At 38.6% G+C, this 19,653-nt stretch overlaps 1 long non-coding RNA gene across 1 annotated transcript; it reads right to left on the bottom strand.

The window, feature by feature from the left end:
• Positions 1 to 8,666: 8,666 nt before the first annotated feature.
• LOC122148559 lies at positions 8,667 to 9,977 on the bottom strand. Its single transcript, XR_006162449.1, has 3 exons — positions 9,926 to 9,977; positions 9,505 to 9,597; positions 8,667 to 9,120 (listed from the first exon to the last, which is right to left on the bottom strand). It is a non-coding gene; the product is annotated as an uncharacterized LOC122148559 (long non-coding RNA).
• Between the last annotated feature and the right edge of the window lie 9,676 nt (positions 9,978 to 19,653).

The raw sequence follows: 19,653 nt of genomic DNA, 5'->3' as shown, positions 1-19,653 counted from the left end.
CTGACTCTATATGATAAGCTGTGATGTAGAGGTCTTCACGGGTCCAAAAAGTTGTGCCCAAACCCGAAAGAGACCCGTAATGTACTACACCGAACCGACCCGGACCCGTCTATTATTAGAAAGCTGGACCCGAACCCGCCGGGAAGACACAGACCCGACTGGACCCGATTGTCACATATTCCACCTTAAATTGCTATTACAAGTCAATAAACCTGTTGCGAAAAATACAACTTTTTGTCTTACCTAATTTAAGGAGCCGTAGTCTCTCTTCCTTGTACCTGACTGCCTGTGATGCATTACAATCCTCCGACAAGAAAGTTATCCATGTTATTCCTCTCGTTATTCCAAGTCCAAATTTAATAATCCACTAATTATTTCAGCTTCAAAAGTCCACTTGATGTCACGTTGACGGATGACATAACTTTGAGTGTTTGCCCTTTTGAACTATAATAACGACTGCTCGTTCAGTGCCATGGCCGCTGACAATATTTATTTGCTTTCATCTCTGTGCTCTCTGCTCTGCGTAGAGTCTGAATCTGACCACTAAAACTTTAAGATTAAACGGTTCATTTATATTATTATAGAAATGGGAGAAAATGTAAAGCGCGGTTTGGCGGTCGAAGTCATCACTGGTTGCCATAGAAACATGACACGCACTTGAGACTGCGCATGCGTGCTAGCTGGATCAACCTAAAATATGCTTTTTAATGCAATTTGAGCGTCATCGAAAACATTCATGTAACAGTTCACCTCAGATTTTGTTGCTGATTTGAAATATATTAAATATGAGTTTTTCAAGTCTGCAAGCATTTTTGAGATTTGAACTTTTATTTACTACTATCTCACATAGTAGGAACAGCTGTTATTTTTAGGTTATTTTTTTGCAACCATAAAATAACGTTCCAAAAACGTTGCAGGGTGGTTATTTTAAAAACAACCTAAAAATAACCTATAGAGAACGTTCCCTCATGGTTATTTTTTTAGGTTATTTTTTGCAAACATTCCCAGAATTCTCTCTTGGTCAGTTTTAGTTTATTCTTTTTTCATTCTTGATTATTTATTTTTGTGCAATAGGAGTAGGAATTTACAAATAACACTCAAATGGTAACATTGTTTCATTTCATTAATCATAACTATTCAGAATTGCTGGACATATCACTGACATTAATAAATAAATTTGGTTCATCAGAGCAAAAACTAACTTACTGTTATTCGACTTTAACTTTTACACTATTGTTTCTGAAAGATCTTGTGACACTGAAGACTGGAATAATGATGCAGAAAATTCAGCTTTGAATCACAGGAATGTGTTACATTTTAAAATATATTCACATAGAAAAAAATAATTTTAAATTTATTCTAAATTGTATTAATATTTCACCCCATATAGCACACGTACGTTGCAGAGACATCTGTGAAAAAGCAAATGAATCAGTAGAACTCGGGTTTTTAATGTAACACCATGTCACACCATACGCAACCGTTGTTGAAAGAGCCTGGACTACGCCAAAAATAGAACGAGGAATGATTTTACTGAAGGGGATTTGTCCAGTCCCGTCACTTCCAGTGTAGACATTAGTAATTATGGTTTCCTTAATACAAGCAAAGTATTTCTAGAGTAAACACTAGAGACAGACTTTTTTTTATTCCCTTAATACCCTTGGCTACTTTCACTCTCTACGAAAATATAACAGAATATATATATATTAATTAAAATAATATTTAGTATAGAAATTGTGAAATTGATAAATTTGCATTTATTTGTACAAATGTAGATAATGTAAACATGTCAATATAAATTGTTACATTTCCTGTACAAGTGTGTTGGTTACATACAAAAACAAATATGTTCGCTATGGACAAACAAGCAGACAGATGTATCAAGGCTGTAACCAATAAGTGGTAGATGTGGTGGTGATGGGGCATCATGATGGTGAGTAATGATGCAGATTGTTTCTGCTGGTATGACAACACACTCCCAGCCTAAACTTTTCCATAGGTGGAATCCACTGATGAATCCCCACTGAAGATCCTGATTGTGGTGACCAAAAAAGATGTAGTTCTGAAAAAGTCCTAAAACAGCTGAGCCACAGAGAGGTCAGGAGGTCGGGAGCTCATGGTGACACTTCTGTACTCCTGGAAAAAAAAAAAATTATATATGTAGAATATTAATCCTACATTTAAAAAAATATTTTACTAAAATATAAATAAGTCAAAATTATTGCGCTCCTATTCTCTTCAATTATTCAAGTTCACACGCATCTGTCAAAGCATCTGACAGGGCATACCACAAACAAAATTTAAGTATTTTCTCTGCTCCTTTTTGTGATCTGTGTGTGACTTAAATAATCCAATCTACTCCAGTTATAAAAGATGCTGCTAGTTTAGATTTAACAGATGAAGTCATGCCTTGACTGGACTCTTGTCATGTCAATTGTGATAAGACTTAGTAGTATGGCTGTCGCCATCTTTGATAATACTTTACTCGCTGTTGCTATAGTAAGAGGTAATAATCACAAATAGAATACTACTTGACTTCAGTTACCTATGCATACAAACAGCATTCAAAACACTACTGAAATCTGTTGTGTAGAGAACACTGAGACTCACATCTACAAGTAGATGCAATTGTTACTCCCAAACAGTGAGTGTGTGAACAGTCTACCTAGGAGTCATAAGTTTGTCCTTTTGATTTTCTTTACTTTTATTTCTAAATATATATAAAAATTGGGTGCAATGTCATCTGCTGGTGTTGGTCCATTGTGTTTTTTGAAAAGCAAAGTCACTGCACCCGTTTACCAAGAAATGTTGGAGCACTTCATGCCTCCTTCTGCTGACCAGCTTTTTGAAGATGCTGATTTCATTTTCAGCAGGATTTGGCACCTGCCCACACTGCCAAAAGCACCAAAAGTTGGTTAAATGACCATGGTGTTTGTGTGCTTGACTGGCCCTATTTAGAAGTTGTGGTTATGCTTTCTTCTCACAAAAATAATGAGAAATCTGTGTTTTCAGATTTTAAATATACCTACTGATGCAAAATTTTATCCAATTCAGACGGTCAAGGTGTAATAATATGTAAATTTATTAAAAAGAATATAGAGAACAGAAACCACAAATCATAACTTGGAAATAAAGTTTCTGGATAATAATAACAACCTTCAAATATAGAAAATGTAAATCCAATGTTAGTACATTTTTAATAACAATCCATTTATGAATGATTGAACCCATCAGTATTAATCAAAACATTAATACAATTGTAATTAAAACATAAACAATTATTCTGTTCGAATCAAAGTACCAAAATATTTAAGTATTAAAATATTAAAATATCAAAGTATCAAAGTATCAAAGTATCTGAATTTCAAGGTATCTGAATTTGAATAAAAACCCTGTAAGAGTTCTAAGTCTGAGTCTAAGAGTTGTCGAGTGAAGCCAAAGAAGAGGAAGTGAGCTGAAAAGATAGAGAGACCAGAGTCTCAGAAGGTCAACCACCCCCCCACTATACTGTTGTTCCAGACATAAGTCATCATCTGGCTATCACTAATAACACCTGACCTTTAAAAATAGTCTAGTCAATTTCTCGATTTTGGACTTCTTCCTCTTTTAGATTCAAAGTATCATACTGATAATTCTAAGAATATATTGATACAAAAGACACAATATTTATAAGACAGATCCTTACCATGAATATATATACACAATATATAAGTAACACAGATCCTTACCATGAAATATTAATTTTTAACTTTTGAAATGAAACTTATCATTATGAATAGAACACATTTTAAGTATGTGACTTCTCAGAATCTCTTAACAACACTTGGGTTTAATTTAAATACGTGGACTTCTCAGAATCTCTATCACCATGTGGATTTCTTAGAATCTCCACACACCACCTACATATAATTTAAATTTATTTTACACACTTTAAGCATTATTATATTAACTAGATCTGTATAGATTAGATCACGGTGGTCTCTATAAATAGACCGGTTGCCGAAGAGTGGATGATGGGGGGACCACAGCCAAACATCAGGACAGAAAGTCTGCATGAGTCAGGTAAGCAGAATAAATTGCACTATAAATAAACATTAATAAAACAAATGTTAAAGTCACTAGTCAAAGTAGTTTATTGGTTTAATCCCTAAAAATCAAAGCAATGTATAACTATATGACAGCACACACAAAGGCTCTTTTAAGAGCTATATATTGAGAGTGTCTTTTTATTTATGAATTAGCATGTTATGATGAATCTGGCAAATCAGAGATGCAGGATGCAAATTTTTATTTATTTATTAATTAGCATGCTATGATGAATCTGGCAAATCAGAGATGCTGGATGCTAGTTTTTATTTATTTTTTAAGAATTATTTCTTTAATGCCTTCTTTAAGAAATATTCTAGAAAATGTTCCTTTTATAGCAAAAACAAGCAATAATAATAATTATTATTATTCTGAATAATATTCTCTATATTGCACAAGGCTTAATGAATAACTTTCTTAATTTGCACATGCTTTAATGCCTTTAGGCCACATGGGTTTGGAATTTTATGGATTTATAGTATTGCATACATTTACTTCCATAGGATATAACTTATATTTTTGGTAACACCATTCCCTTGACTATAGCAGGAAACCGCAAACACCACACTATTTGAAAACTCAATGTTTTTTTTCTACGTTTAATGCCAAGTTAACGCAGTGTGTCATTATATAATTGTACATACAACTTTTTAAAAATTAAAATAAATAAACTTTTCTCTCAATGCTTAAATTCTTACTCGCGTGCCAAGCCCGCGAAACCGGGCAGCCGGTTTATATAATCCGGGGTCTGTGCCCACCGCGCGCACAGCCTGACTCCCCTTTGAGCGACATCCCCAGCAGTGCATTTTCCTGAGGTAAATTACTTTTTACTTAATCAGTTTGGTTAAATTACTTTTTAAAAGTATGGGCCGACAATAAAAGTAAATGACATTTAAAACTATGAAGAAAGTAAGTAATATTTAATTACAATAAGTAATTATAATAAACAGTCTGAGGGAACAGTTCGTTTTTCTGAGGATTATAACTACTAAAATAAATAGCAGGCGTTTCACTCATGAAACCCATTAAATTGTAATAAAAATTGGGCTGTCTTTTTCGGTAAATGTATCACATCTCACACAGAGAACGATTTTCCGTCTTTTTATATATACAGTCCGCTCATCGGAGCCGTAAAGACCGTTAAATGCCGTTACATCTGTGTGACGTCATTGCTAATGGAGCGATTCCGCTCCGTTTGAGAGACGCTCTTTTGTTTCAGAGTTGTCTGCAGTGTTTCCGATTCATTAACTAGAGTGTGGCGGACCGCCACAGTTTCAAAATGAACCGAAAATTTATACTCCTCATTATAAACCTATTATAAAGGTTTTTAACGTTGTGTTACGTACCATTGCTTTAGCAAAGTGTCAGTCAAACGAACTAAGAGTAATATGGCTTTTTCCCTTCGTCAAGCCTGTTTGCGCTGCTGGTTTCAAAGCCAAGCGCGCACTTTGCGCACGCGATCGGCTCGTGATCCTCTCAGAGCTGCTCCTTTCACAGTGAATGCAGCGTGATATCATGTTAACATTACTTAAAGAGATCAATTATACAATTATTCTTAATAATATCTTTATTACTCATATTTGTATGTTAAGTAGTGCATTGTCACAGGTTTGACTGCGAGCGCGTGAGCTCCCTCCCTCTCAAACGCCCACACTATTCTAAAACCCAAAGACATTACCCAGCTAGAAATGTTACGTTCCCAGGACGTTCTCAGAACGTCCCCACTAGTGTCAAGGACGTCGCCTAGTAACGTTCCGGGAACGTTCGGAGACGGTCATGATGTGGAGTTCTTTAAAGGGTCGGGGGACGTTATTTTGCGGACCTTCACAGAACATTCAGGACGTTATCGGAACGTTTAGGGGACCATGTTTTATTTGGAAATGTGATGTTCCCAGAACGTTCTAAGAAACATCCCCACTGGTCTCAAGGACCTGTAGGTAACCAAACTAGAATGTTACTGCAAAAAAACACTTCAGAACCTTAATCAGGAATAAGCATGCACGTTTAACACACTCAAAGATAAAATCAGTCATTTATTTATTTATTTTGTGTGAACAAAAACAGATTTTTCCAAATATTAGGAAACAGTAATAACAACAAGAACAACGATTTATATTAATTTTATGTTCAGTAAATGCTGAACAACAAGTAACAAAAACAATTATTTAAATTAAATATATACTGTGTGTGTGTGTGTGTGTGTGTGTGTGCGCGCGTGCGTGCGTGCGTGTGTGCGTGTGTGCGTGTGTGTCAGTCATTGTCTCCATCCCCAGGAGGTGCCCGAAGTTCTTCTTCCGCTGCCTGAAAAAATCAAACATTATATTTACCAATCACTTCAACGACTTTTTAATTACTTTTAACTTCACTTTGTTTATAAGTACTAAGTAAATAAATCAAAACAGTTATGTTATTCTAGAGAATATGTATATATATATATAGAGAGAGAGAGAGAGAGAGAGAGAGAGAGAGAGAGAGGGAGGTCTCATTGAATAAAACAACTTACAGGTGTCGCGACCACCTTGGCACGGTGAGGTGCATGTTTGAGGGTTTCCCCTATACATGTATCAATTTCCTTTTCTGTGTGTTTCGGAAATTGTTTGGCACAAGCACCTAGAAGAGAAAAAAGGTAACAAAATAAATGTGAAAGTCTCTAATGCAGGGCTCCAGACTATGCTGGAAAGTTTTTACAAGAACAACAGTTCACAGCTCCACCGAACAAAAATGGAAAAAAGAAGCACGTAAACATTTAAAATGGACCATTATTATGACGTTATTGTCATACATGATTACATTTTAAAATATGTAGACTAGGCTATTATAGTTATTATTATAGTTTGGATTATTTTATATTTTTATTTTATATTTTTTATAATATCCCATGAGTCCTAATGCAATTTAAACTATTTCTGAAGCGCTTTTATAAAGAACACCGCTTTCTCCTCACATAACGCAGTGAAGCAGCCCTGCACGAGAGAATAATTGATTCTCGAGCCATCGATATCAACAGATTCAGCACCATCGCCTCGGACAGCACCGGGGAACGGCGCGATGTGGAAATAAAAATTGCTACATTATGAGACACAATTGCCCTGTTCCCTCCAAAATTGATAAAAATGCATATTCTACAAGGGGGGTAAAACAATCTAAATAAATCTATGACGATTATCACTATTGAAATAAAATGCGAAAATAAATTAAAAGTGTTTCGCCATATTACAGTAAGTTAGCCTATACATGGCATGCAAAATATTAATTTTTATTTCAGCGTTGAGCATTATAAAACAATCAACACGAATCTGACGAGCTCATGATGCAATAACCAATCATATGAGTTTAGATAAGAGTGAAGAAAAAAACCTGCTGGTTCGCGGCAGTTTTTGCCGCGTTCACGCCAGTGCCGCTCACCTCAGACAGAGACAGACACAGTCTGGATTTCACTGAATTCACTCGAGGAAAACTGTAGATGTAAGTAAGATATTAATTTAATTTAGCCTACAATAATTTGTATTTATTGTAATATTGAAAATGTTTTTGTGCTTTCCGTGAAATTAAATATAAGCATAGACCTATATACAGTTAGATTCCTGCACAGGTTCGGGTACCAGCAGGTTTTTGCTCAAACGGGCGAAAAATATCCACCTGTGTCGGGTGCGGGTCGGGTCGGACACGGGGGAAACACGGGTTTAAAACAATCACATGCAAACGTAAAAAAAAATATATATGCATATTTTTAGGAACACATCTACAAAAATATGCCTCTATTTCAAGTTGATAAGGTAATTTTTGATAAAATAATTTAAAATCCACATCATTTATTTGTGCCCACGCGCCAAGCCCTCCCAGGAATAACGTTACCTATACTTCCACTTTTAAAAATTCATCATAACCCTCTCGCGCGCGATCTGCTTGCAGTCGTCGAGATGGATGCTGAGGAGTGGAAGAAAAGAATAGCTAGTGGAGGAGATTGTAAAGTTGTCGACAATACGTCATCAAAAATCAAGTCCAGTGTGTGGGAGAAATTTGGAGTTATCTGAAGAAAATATTGTGAACGGCTTATTTGCTGCATGCATTTTCGTGTTGGATAGCCGCAAATGTGGAACTTCATTGCTGAGAAAGCACAGGTAACTGTATGACTGGCATACAAAGAAAGAGAAGAAAGCAGTAAACATTTGAAATGGGCCGTTAGTGAGGCATCAGTGTGCATCACAGAACAGCGCGCGATTCTTGCGCTTGAATGGTTTAAAGTAAAATCCCTTTTGATGTGATAAATGAGCAGTTTCTTATTTTTTCCGTTTAGAAGTCAAAAACGAGAAAACAAATTATCCGAAGGTACAGGGACAGTACAGACATTTTTCTGTTTATCATTTGCTCTTTAAAAAGTTTCGTGATGAAGTGAGAAGAAGAGAGAAGTTTTGAAAAGCATACTTAAAACAATATGGTGAAGCGCTGTCCCAATGAAGGTCAGTTTTCCTTTTCGGCCTTTCAGGCTGTAATTTGACCAGGCCTCATTGGTAGCTATTTTCCGAAGGATTCTCCTCACAGCGTCTCCAATGTTGCTACCTCCCATCAGGCTCAAAACTGTATCTATGCAACATATAAAGATAAATATTAAAAAGCATATGTTAGTGTTGCAATGGCACACGGAGCAGGGTTAATCGCTGGCACACAAGCAAATGTGAGAGGTGTATGTATTTCATTACAGATAATTTAGCCTACATGCACACAGATCTACATTTTGAACTTAAAAATGGCACTTTGTGACAAAAAGGTTGCCGACCCCTGTGCTATATCAACATACCATCCTTTTTTTCCCTTCTGGGCCCTCAAGTTTTAATATGAAAGCTTGCAGCTCCTGCACTGTTTTGCAGGGCCTCTCAATGGTCTCCTGTGGTGGTGTTGTGATGGTTGCCGGACCAGGATGATTCTGTTGAATAGTCTGGACCAGACGCTCAATAGAATTTGAAATATCTGTCGACATTCTCTCTATTGCGAGGAGCATCCGCTGCTCAGATTGCTCGATGAGATGCTGGAAATCTGAAAAATGTTGATGGGGTGGGGGGTGGTCATCTTGACATTTAATTATTTGCTTAGTATTCAGGCATATGTGTGGTACTTCAAGAAATAAAATATAGACATTGGCATGACTGTATTGCCAGATGCAATAGCTATGGTCTAATTTGGATAGTAAATCAAGTCAAGTCATCTTCATTTATATAGCGCTTTTAACAATGTAGATTGTTTTCAAAGCAGCTTTATAGAGATAAACGTATAATTTAGGTAACAGAGATTGAGATTAGTAGACAGTAATAAAAAAATGCAGCCATAATCTTAATTTACTGAAGATTAAAAAAAAAAAAAAACAAAAAAAAAACATTTATCTTAACAGATGAATAGAATATCAACATTAAACATACATACCATGGAAAGTATTATTAGCTGAAAGATTTGGCAGGGATGGCTCATCTTCCTCAGGTGAGTGAGCTGTGATTGTGATGTCAGTAGGTGGTTTGTCTAAGAACAGACATTGAAAGCATGGGATAAACTCATAGTTCAGGGGAGTTGAGTACTTTGACAAGGAATTGTAACTTACACAAAATGCCATGACAAAAAATACCAATCTACAACTCACACAATATAAGACACTCCAACCAAAATTCAAAACATTTTTAAAATAGGATTTTCATTAGAAATCTGTTTGTATTTCACACAAAATAGCCTCTTCCCGTCAGCTGGCAATGCACTTATTTTGCCTGTTCTCTAATTGACACCGGACACACCACCATCAAATCAACACAACACAACACAAGAAATGACACCAAAAGTTAATTCTGTTACTTACAACTTGGAGGCTTTGGGAGGCTTGATGGCTTTTGAGAGGATGTGGACATTTTTTCTCCTTTTTTTGGTAGGAATCTCACATTCTCCTATTAATTCAGGATGAAACAGTTTATATATAGTTTAGTTTTATACAGTAGTTTTCTCTGCATGGCATATTGCATGATTTTTATACATAAACAGCGGAATAATGCATGACAAAAAGCAATCGCGTGTGTTTACCTTCACTCTCTGTCCAGTATTTTGATGATGGTACCTTTTTTTTCCGCTCTTTTAGCACCTCTTCTTCTGTGTCCACGTTTGAACTTTCTACAGCTTTTTTGGCTCGCTCTCTGGCTGTCTTATAGTTGTCTAAGGACAGAGTAAATTTGAGTTGTCTTTTTAGTTTTTGTAATCATTTTACTATGTAAAAGGGAGTGTACCTCCATATGACTATATATTTATTCAGTTTTCTCACCAGTCTCGGAGAGTATTCTTATTTTGTGCCGCTTCCAGAGCTCCTTATCTGGCCTTTGGGAGGCCTTTGCCATGGCAGCAGCGTTTCTACGGGGCCAGTAGCAAATCAGAACCTAAAACATTTCAGGGAAAAGTTAATCACATCTTATTTATTTCCGGTATTAATTATGTATGTGTGTGTGTGTGTATGTCTGCACGTGCATGTACCCTTACCCCATTCACCTCCTCTACCCATAATGCAGGCGCCACAGCAATTGCATTTTCTTGTTCAAAAATAACTATGTAAAATCCAACCTACATTACAAACAGAAGAACATACACTCCTTAGAAAAGAGGGCCAATAAATATGAAATCTAAGTTAAGACATTAAAGCAATGACAGAAAAAAAATAATACTAACTATGTACATATTTCCATATTTCATTAATCAAGGTCATGAAGGAGAGAAAAGACAACTTTGCGGCCATGCCCGTCCTCAAGAATCATTGCCCTTCCTTGCAAGTTTGTCTTGTCCAGAATCTCCATCTTTGATGGACCACATACATAGGCTCCATAGATCATCGAGTCACATGGCTCGTAAAGGTACGATGTTAAGTGCGAGAAGACTCTACATAAGAGCTTTCCGGAGTTGGTCCTCTCCAGAACTTCACAGCAGGATGTTGGGCTAACAATGTAAACATTATTAGGATGTTTCAATTGTATTGGTCTCTCTTCACTTGTTTGTATAGGAATCTGTGAACGTTCTTGGAGCCGTTTTGCTGCTTGGACTAGAACATGGTTTCCTGATCTAACCATCTTCTTCAGCTGGTGCATGTAGCTCTCAAACGCAAAGGCACTGCATTTGTCTAATGATCCATATGTGGTGGCATCAGCAGTGAGGTGAAGCAGTGAGTGCACATTGTACACTAGGAATTCTTTCCCATATATGTACCGGCCTTGTTCTACAAAATATGTGAGGAGCTCATGGGCATACACATTGTGGGTTTGTGTTAAATGTGGAGACACTAGTATACACAAAGCCACACTAAAGGCCATGAAATGACTGTACAGGGATTCTGGCAGGATTCCCCGGAGAACAACTTTGCCAGTGTAGAGCATAAACTGCCTGAATTCAGTGGCCTTCCATCTCTCCAAATCCTCCAGACTGCGTGGCTTCCTGGCAAAAATATGGGCTATGTCACTTCTCAAATTCCTTAGCCTCTGATTGACCTCCCTCAGCTGAGCTGGCGATAGCCGATGCCCCGACTTGCCCTGTGACCATAGTAGGAGCATTTTTCTCATCACTCCCAGACAGCACTGGTGCATGTAGTCAGCAGGGAAAGACTTGATCATGTCAATTTGGAGATTGCTGAAAGGGGACAAAGCATTTTCGTGATGATGTTCTGGCTGGTGTTGCTCTCTAAATGAGACATCATTCCTCAAAGTGAGGTCATGCACTTGTTGGTACGTGATGCGCCCCTCCCAGTTGCCTTTTTGGGTGCATTTGTCACAGCCATAATAACCTGAGAATTGTTTGATGCACTTCAGCATGGCTTTTGCTGGTGCATCACAGGAAATGCATCTCAATCTTACATTGAGTGTTGTTTCTCCCCATGCAAAGCCATTCATTAGAATCATTTTCAGTTCATCTGATATGACTTTAATGAAGTCCAGTGATTTGGGCTTGGCCTCAGTAAGGGCAATGGTCAAAGGAAATGTGCTTGCTGGTTTTAGATGTACTGTGCAGAGTACAGGCCAGAAAGATTTACCAGTGCTCTTAAAGAGTGGCAGTCCATCTACATTGAGGGAAATCTCAAGCTCAGTGATGTCTTTTGCATAATTGTTGGGATACCGATTCAAGCACATGATTAATTGTTCAGTCACTCCAAATTTAATGCATTCCACACCAGACCCATTTGGCTTTCAACAGTATCCGTTTTTAATAATGTTTTAGTAGTAGATGGCAGGTGTTTATGCCCTTGATCCCTGAGAATTTTGAGCAGTTTTTCTGCAGCATTGTGCTTGATATTATATTCAATGATCCACCTCTTTAACTCCTCTGCTAAATTTTCTGTGGGCATATCAATGTTGGCAGTATTCTCAAAAAACTCTCCATCCATGTCACTACCGGAATATTCAAGAAACATATTCTCTGTGTCTTCTGCCATTGTATGTTGTAGCGATGAGACTGCATTGATGTCAGTATTGACAAACGACATTTCATCGCTGTCACTATTAGATTCTCCAGTCATCGCATTTTTTAGGCCTGGGTTCCAGATTGGCATAGTGTCCCTGGGATTGTGTGCTTCACTGTCTAGCACAGTACTAGGACCAGCTGCGTTAATGTGCACACTTCTCATTTTCCTTTGCACCCTCTGCCATAGTCGTTTGTATTCTCTTTTCCTAGCTTCTGCAGGCATCCAGTTGTGTGACACAGCTATGTGTTTTTTTCTCTGCAAATGGGTACACACATGTAATTTAAGTCGAAAACCTAAAGATCATTCATTTTGAGGCAAATACAGCGATCTTTCATGCCACATTATAAGGTGAAAAACATCTTGATATAACATTAAATTTATCACATTGCTGTGAAATCCCTTTTTCTGGCATGTCAGCAATATGCTGTAAATTTGAAAACCTTTTTGCAAGACACAAGCCTACCTTCTGAGATGACATCTTGCTAGTCTGTCTGTAGGGCAGGGTCTGGAAAGCACAGAAAAGAGGCATAAAGTGAATTGAAATCACATATACGTTGACGTGGGAGAATTTTATTTACACTTACTTCAAAGGATATAGATGATACTAGATCCATGCCTGAATTGTGACTTGCCTACCCGGTTGTGCATTAAAGTGTAATTTCTATAATAATAATAAATTATTATTTATTTATTTAATTAGTTTTTATTTTATTTTGTTTGTTTGTTTTGTATACAGTGTATTTATTTATTTATTGTTTGTTCTGGTTTTGTTATGTAGGCTATAAAGAAAACCAAATAAAAATTTAATTTCATGAACATTATTAAACATGGACCTTTATTTTCACCAAAAGGCTTATTTCTGCTATTGTAGGCTCATTTTTAAATGTAAGCGCAAACTGGGTATTGGCTGTTCGGCCAGAATAAGCTCGAGGTCGTGCCCCTCTGGAAGCGGAGTTTCGCGCAAAGTTACAAGAACTGCCGTGCACACATTCACGCGAAATGGGGTCTCGCGCCTACAGTGACGACGGCACCGCCGCGCTCATGCGGAGGTTGAGGGGCGCGCGCGAAGCCTGTGAGAAGGCGCGTTAATTTTCAAATAAAGTATAACTTACAATATTGATAATAATTGCATTCATAATTTATTTTGAAGTAGCTAATGTTAACATGACAGACCCTAAAAAATGAATGAGCTTATCTGAAAAGGATAGATAGGGCTACTCCTTTAGACCAAATGACGTCACGTAAACATAACGGTATTTAACGACAAATAGCCTATAACGGCGTTAACAGTGCGGGACGAGTGGTATAAATTTAAAGAAAAAGACGGAAAAGCAGTTTGTCTGAGTAAATGTGGTACATTTACTACTGGAAAAGACAGTCCGTCAATTTTATGACAATTTATTAAATTTCTTGTGGAAACGGCCGTTTTTACCATGAGAAAAAATCGCTCAAAAGCTACTGTCCTTATAGTTCCATATTATTATTACTATTATTATCATGTCTACATATTTTATATGTCATTTTGTTTTGTGTTTTTAATTTAAATAAAATGGTTAATTAAAAAGACATTTACCTCAGAGAAACTGACAGTTGGGATGTCCAGTTGGGATGTCCAGTTGGGATGTCCACTGAGTGAGTGAGGTGTGAGTACGCTGTGTGTGAGCTTATATACCCACTGCCAGATTTAGAATGTGTCATATAACAGTTAGGTGTTAAACGTTTTTTATTTTATTATATTTATATAATGATATATTGCGTTATAATACTAATAATTACGTTATATTATGTAAGGGATAATGTGAAAAAATAATAAAGAAAATAATAAAGAAAATATAGCCCTTTCCGTCTCTAAGGTTAGAATCCTGCTTCCATAGCAACGCTTTGTTTTTTCATGGCAACGGTACTTAGCGTCTGTTAACAAGAAATAATAGACCGCATTCTACATTAGAATTCAACCAAGCCATGTATACATTATTACTATTAATAATAATGATAATCTATAATTAATAAGATATGAAAAAAAAAAAAAAAATTATTATTATTATTACATTATTAATAAAATATAATATAAATGAAAAAAAAAAAAAAAAAAAAAAAACAACTGGGTTCCCAGTTTCTGGGCACCCAATAATTAACTAATTAATTAACTTGGAGTATATCTTCGTGTGTGTGTAGGCTTGGCCTATATTATTATTATAATACCATTATACCTACCATTATATCAACATACTTTGCGTTATATTGAAAGTATTGTTTTCAAATAAATAATTGTTGTGAGCATAATTTAGTATTATTTACTAATAAATCATTCGTATTATAATAATTATATTTTAGTATTATTTTTAAAAATTATTTAAAAATGTTGAAAGTGCAAAGAAACCCAATAGTCATATTTCCCGGTTGGAAAAATTGTTGTGTTTTATTCGTCTTATAGGCTACCTAACATTTCTTATGAAAAATCGTTCATTATTGTAATATATGAGATTATAAACGTCTTACCTGTTTCTTCTTCTCAGATGTGCAGAACCTGACTCATCCAAGTGATTTTTTCTTCGATGGTAAAAAAAAAAAAAAATGTCTTCCCCCAGAATGAAGTTCAGTCTTGTGGTGTGATCTTTGTGGCCATCACATTGAGTTTTGTGGACATTTTGAAATCGCCATTAACTTTGTCCACTTTATCAAGCAGCTGCTTTCCTGAATCGCTCAAGCGGTTTTTGTTTTTGTGTTTTTGTTTATATTTATATACATGGATTTTTATTTATTTATTTATTATTTTTTTTTTGTTAATATATCTTCATTACCTAGATATATATTATAATTATACAACATACAAAAAGTAGTCAAAACACACATCTAACAGAACAAAAAGTGATTATTTATTTATACAACATTAAAGTGCTTATTTTTAAATTAACGAAATGTCATATTCATCTTTTATAGAAGATTCAGTACAATACAACAATCTTCAAACTTCATATTCATAGCAGATATAACCTTTAAAACAGTCCTTTTGTGTGGTGGTTTATTTTGCAAAAGCACAACGTTTTCTTGATATTGTGAGTTTACACAAATAATTTAAGCTTTGAATAATGTATTATTCTTATCTGTATGACCAGAAATGATGGAGTATTTTAAGTTGTTTACACTGTTGACAGGAAAAAATGAAATGCAAGAAGAGATTGCATGGGCGCTTCCATGCTCTGCAGTGCGCGCGCTCCCCACTCCGCACATAAAGGAAGGACAATGGGAGGTATAGCCAGCACCAGCAGCAGTGGCTCACAGTTGAATGGGTCTGCAGCTCTCCCTTCTGAATACAAACAGAGTCAGTCAGCCCGCGGGTGTGGCAGTGCCTCACCAAAAATATTCATTTTTTATATTTGTATAGAAATGTACAGTATATAGACATTTATGGGGGTGTGAAACACTGTAGGCAGTCTGTCAGGGCTGAGTGAGATGATTTCTTAATTGAAGAGAAGTACACAATGCAGTTGGTTGATGTCTGATTTACTGAAGACTTTGTGGGTACACATATGTGTGGTTTCTGAAATGGATTAAACAAGAGAAATAAACTTAATGATATGAATATACAATGTTCCACAATAAACATTAAAACACTGAACAGCACACTATATAAATATAACAACCCAAAACCATGCTATATTACACTATTTAACATGGGCGTTTATGCTCTAAATGTCCATAAGAGGGCACTATTCGCACATGAATGCAGCAAGGGGCAGGGTAACATGCCTGGACATGTACTAAGCAGATGATCGCTACGTGCAAACAACAACCGTCACATAACGCGCACACACACAATGTTAATAAGGGTTAATATTCACTAACACAATGTATAGCATCATAAGCATCTCACCACAAGGAATTTCACATAAATACTCGTGAATGCACTAAATTGAGCAGGAAATACAGGCAGTGCTATGCTAATTGGCTACTCCTTAATCGGTACAAGAGTAACAATCAGCTGATCACTTAACAATAACAGAAAATATATATATATATATATCGCGGTTACTTACTTTACATGTACGCACACTGTAACCCAGTATAACTCGAAGTCAATGTCTTTAAAGTAACTCTGAATGAACTAGAATACAGCTGCCAAACTCTCCATGTGCGCTCACGTGCGCTGCGTCTCTCTCTAACCTGCGATTCAGCTCCGACTCACGTGATGCCATTGCTGCTGCGCTGAACTCTCTGATTGGGCAGAATCATCCGGGACTTAGAGATGGCAGAGCCTTTTGTACAGCCGCCCCCGAATCCAGGAACTGAATTCGCTCATCTAACAAAAGGTCTTAGTCGTCCTCGGGCAGTGCTGGAAGCTGGATGAGACGGGCCAAAACTCGTGTGTAAGTCTTCCCTTTGACATCTACACTGGCTGTCCGGACTCGACCATCTACACCGGGGAACACTTGAGTGACTTTGCCTACAGGCCAAAGGGCTCGAGGAAGTTGGGGATCAACAATCAAGACTACGTCTCCGATTTCCAATGCCTTCTTTTCAGTTCTCCACTTCTGGCGAGCTTGAAGATCTGGTAAGTAGTACTTCAAAAAATGTCTCCAGAAGTGCTCCGCCAGCAGTTGGCTGTGGCGCCAGCGTCGCCGACTCAGCATCTCTGACTCCTGGTAGATGACTTGGGGTAATGACGCATCTCGACGGCCAATCAGGAAGCAGTACGGGGTGATCGGGTCAAGGTCAGCAACGTCAGAAGAGGTATACCCAAGAGGCTTTGAATTGAGGATACCTTCCACCTCAATCAGGACTGTCCTTAACACTTCCTCAGTAACAGTCTGGGCTCCGATAGTCACTCTGAGTGCTGCCTTGATGGAGCGGATCTCCCTCTCCCAGCACCCGCCGAAGTGAGGGGCGCTTGGTGGGTTATAGGTGAACTTGATCTGCTGATTGGCAAGGTGGCTCTGTAGCTCATTTTGGAGGGTGGCGAAGGCATCATTCAGTTCGCGTTCTCCTCCCTTAAAGTTGGTGCCTTGGTCACACAATAACTCGTACGGTTTGCCACGTCTAGCAATAAACCGTCGTAGAGCCATCAGGAAAGAGTAAGAATCAATACTACTGAGAAGATCAAGATGGGTTGCCCTTGTAGTCATGCATTTAAAGATTATGCCCCACCTCTTCTCATTACGTCGGCCGATCTTAATGAGGAAGGGGCCAAAACAGTCCATGCCAGATGAGTAGAAAGCTGGACGGAAGTATCTCTGTCTGGTGAGGGGCAGGTCAGCCATGAGAGGTACTTCTGGGCGTCCTCTCCACTTCCTACACTCTGTACACTGGCGTTGGTACCGACGGACAGCTTCACGACCTCTTAGTATCCAGTACGTCCTCCTGATTTCTGCAAACAACCTCTCTGTACCTGGATGATGTAGCCTCTCATCATAATCCTTTATGATTAGCACAGTGATTGGATGTCGAGGGTCTAGAACAGCTGGATGTACAGCGTCCTCTTCCAGTACCTCACAGTGGCGTAGACGACCTCCTACTCGAATAAGTCCAGTAGCAGCATCAAGCTCCGGGGAGAGTGTGATCAGTCTGCTTGTAGATAATATGGGTTTCCCAGACTTCAGAAGTCTCAGCTCATCAGGGAAGGACTCTGCTTGAGCTTGACGAAGGACTGCATGTTGAACATCCCTTTGGAGGTCAGCACTGGAGGTGTAGGCCGCCCCGTGAAGCTCCTGCCCGTAGGCATTCAGGCACTCTGCCAGTGTGACATAGTGCTGCAGCTTAGCTGAGGGTGCAGTAGTGGTCACTAACCCAGAGAAGGATGACTGTCTTAGCTCGCAGCTTGGCTCTTCAAGTGATAAACGAGGCTGCTCAGGCCAACAATCTAATGGAAGCTTAAGAAATGCCGGCCCCTGGCTCCATCGGCTTTCTCTGGAGAGGTCTCCAAGAGGCTTGCCACGAGTGATGTCGTCTGCTGGGTTGTCTGAAGATCTGACGTAGCACCAGATGGCGGAAGCTGTCATCTCTTGGATCTCTGCTACCCTTGTTCCCACAAACACCTTGTAACGACATGAGCTGGATGTCAACCACGTAAGCACAGTGGTGGAGTCAGACCAGAGTGTAGTGGAGCAGATAGGAATTGTAAGCTCTGTGGTCATCAGAAGCTGGGATAGCTGTGCTCCATTAAGGGCAGCACACAACTCTAGGCGTGGTATGGATTGTTGCTTGCGAGGTGCTACCCGGGACCTGGCGGCAATGAAGGCAACTTCGACTTGACTCTCTTTGTGCTCTATACACAGATAGGCCACTGAACCGTATGCCTGCTCCAAGGCATCACAGAAAACATGAATGTCATATCTACAGGATGAGTGATCTTTCTGTGATTGAGAATAGCACCTGGGCAAAGAGATCTCCTCTAGTCCACTCAACTCCTTCTCCCATTTGTGCCATGATGCAAGCAGTTCCTTAGGCAACTGTGGGTCGTCCCAGTCGCGCTTCTTGTCCCACAGGCGCTGTACTAATATCTTAGCTCGGGTGGTGTAAGGGATAAGATATCCAAGAGGATCATATTGGCTCGCTAGTACTCGGTAGATCTGACGCATTGTTACAGAAGAAGAGCATCTGGATCGATGCTTGTAACGTAAAGTATCAGACTGACAATGCCACTGCAGTCCAAGTGTAGACTCGTGGACGTCTTGTTGGCCTTGACTGAGCCAGAGGTCACAGGTACTGGATCTCGATTCAGCGGGGAGGTGAGTAATCACAGATGGACAATTGCTGGCCCACTGTCGAAGTTCGAAGCCTCCGGTAGCTAGAAGTGCTCGAAGTTGATCAACTAGGTCTCTAGCCTCTTGGGGGGAGTGAAGACTGTGCAGGCAATTGTCGACGTAAAATGATCTCTGAATTACCTCTCTGAATTGGTCTCCCGGCTGACTGTGATCCATGACGTGTCTCTGCAGGGCATAAGTGGCACAGCAGGGACTGCACGTGGTGCCAAAGGGGAGCACCTGCCACTGGTACACGTCGGGGGGTCGCTCAGGTTTCAAGTCTCGCCACAGGAATCGGAGCAATGGCATGTCACCAGGAAGCAGCCTCACCTGGTGAAACATACCACGAATATCACTGCT

This window comes from Cyprinus carpio, chromosome A18, assembly GCF_018340385.1.
Source record: "Cyprinus carpio isolate SPL01 chromosome A18, ASM1834038v1, whole genome shotgun sequence".
In the NCBI taxonomy this organism is placed as follows: domain Eukaryota; kingdom Metazoa; phylum Chordata; class Actinopteri; order Cypriniformes; family Cyprinidae; genus Cyprinus; species Cyprinus carpio.
The sequence above is the reverse complement of the archived record's forward strand: the minus strand, read 5'-3'. Positions and strand labels throughout refer to the sequence as shown.